The sequence below is a fragment of the Gigantopelta aegis genome, chromosome 4, assembly GCF_016097555.1.
Source record: "Gigantopelta aegis isolate Gae_Host chromosome 4, Gae_host_genome, whole genome shotgun sequence".
Taxonomy (NCBI): Eukaryota; Metazoa; Mollusca; class Gastropoda; order Neomphalida; family Peltospiridae; genus Gigantopelta; species Gigantopelta aegis.
In genome coordinates, this window is record NC_054702.1 from 48,426,651 (window position 1) to 48,428,885 (window position 2,235).

Below are 2,235 nucleotides of genomic sequence, written 5' to 3' on the forward strand. Positions count from 1 at the left end.
GACAGGGATTTGTTTACATATTCTACTTGTACACTTAGTTTGATACATAGAAACCAATAGCAGTGGTTTCCATCGACTTTAGTATAGATGGCAACATGGGGGTGACTTTTCGTATGCTCGGCATTGTAAAATCAGAACTTTAGCCGAAGTTAAAAAATATATTTAAAAAACTGGGAAGGTTGACAGGGATTTGTTTACATATTCTAGTTGTACACTTAGTGTGATACATAGAAACCAATAGCAGTGTTTTCTATTGACTTTAGTATAGATGGCAACATGGGGTGACTTTTCGTATGCTCGGCATTGTAAAATCGGAATTTTAGCTCAAGTTAAAAACATTTATTAAAAAAACTGGAAGGTTAACAGGGATGTTTTTACATATTCTAGTTGTACACTTAGTGTGATACATAGAAACCAATAGCAGCGTTTCCATCGAATTTAGTATAGATGGGAACATGGGGGTGACTTTTCTTATGCACTGCATTGTAAGATCGGAATTTTAGCCCAAGTTAAAAAAATATATTTAAAAAACTGGTAAGGTTGATAGCGATTTGGTTATATATTCTAATTATACATTTAATGTAATACATAGAAATCAATAGCAGTGGTTTCCATCGTCTTTACTATATATGGAAATATGGGGTTCACTTTTCCTATGTTTGGCATTGTAAAATCAGAATTTTAGCCGAAGTTAGAGAAATGTATTTTAAAAACTGGGAAGGTTGACAGATTTTTTTATATATTCTAATTATACACTTAGTGTGAAACATAGAAATCTATAGCAGTGGTTTCCATAGACTTTAGTATTGATGGAAACATGGGTCACTTTTGATATGCTCAGTATTGTAAAATTGAAATTTTAGCCCAAGTTAAAACAACTTATTTAAAATACTGGGAAGGTTGACAGGGATTTGTTAATATATTCTAGTTATTCACTTACTGTGATAGTTACAAACCAATAGCAGTGGTCACCATCAACGTTATTATAAATGGAAACATCTGGGTCACTTTTCGAATGTTCGGTTTTGTAAAATCAGAATTTTAGTGATATTTGAAATATTACCAGTAGAGGTACAACACTATCGTCACAGTTTCTTTAAGTTGTGGCCATTCTTCGGGAAAGTTCTGTGGTCCGTTATAATCTGGAAATCTGAAATTACAAGTGATTATTCTTAATTTTAACTCAATAAACATATTTATTAAAGGGACATACCCTAGTCTCAACCCGGGAACATAAACACTAAGTTCAGTTAATCTACAAACCTGTAACACATTTGGATGAAGTTACAATTGAGTGAAACATGAGTCTGTGACTTTGAAATGGTGAAATACCCTCTGAAAAAGCACTAAAACTCGACTCCGTAACTGTTACTTCTCAGACGTACGTGTGTTTTTAAAAATATGACAAATGCATTTTGTGATATTAAAAACACCAGAATGACCAAAGACACTTCGAATGTACGGAAACTGATCATCTAAACCATAAAATCTAAGTAAAGTATGATTTCAGTTATCAAAAACGGCTACAATAGTCAAAAATATACCCAAGTGTTTAAAAACTAGGGTATGTCCCTTTAATAAAGTTATGTACCAAAAATAAATTTTTGTGCTTTGTAATAATAAAACTTGGGACGAATTTTTTTATTACATAATAATAATTAAGTAAATCCAGGAGTAAAGTTTCTTTAAAAATAGAAAGAATACTGCTGTCACAGATTGTATTAATTATTGATTTCTCGTTTCTTAGAAATATTTAGACATTATTTTTGTTCAAAGAATTGCTTTTAAAATAATAAATTAAAGAATAATTGGCATGATAATAACACTAAATTAAATTATAATAGGTCTGATTATGAAGTACAATGTAATAAATTATGGATATGTAACCCAAATGATGGATGGTCTCCTTTTTTCATTACTGCACATCGTCTGGTCCTCTGGTGAAAGGCCCGGCTACAATCTGAAAAAAAAAAAAAAAATTCCTCGTCGCAGTGGGTCTGAACATTTTGAAAAACTAAAAAAAAAAAGGACATATGATTACAACAAAAAATAAACAAATATGTCTACATGTTAAAATAAAAAAGCAAAACAATGTATATATATAAAAGATAATATAATATATCAAAATATTATGAAAATTTGTAATTAATATGAGCAAATGAACAAGTGAGAGCTTTGAGAATCAATTTGAATCCGTTCGGTAGCAAAGTCTACGAAGGAAAGGGTACTACGGTA

The 2,235-nt window shown here is 30.7% G+C and overlaps 1 long non-coding RNA gene across 1 annotated transcript in view; it reads right to left on the reverse strand.

The window, feature by feature from the left end:
• The window catches only part of LOC121370647, a 21,114-nt gene extending 19,150 nt beyond the window's left edge, over positions 1 to 1,964 (reverse strand). Inside the window, exons 1-2 of the long non-coding RNA XR_005957710.1 lie at positions 1,888 to 1,964; positions 1,064 to 1,150 (exon numbers count right to left, since the gene is read on the reverse strand). This is a non-coding gene — a long non-coding RNA (uncharacterized LOC121370647). The remainder of the gene's footprint in view (positions 1 to 1,063; positions 1,151 to 1,887) is intronic.
• Positions 1,965 to 2,235: the final 271 nt, after the last annotated feature.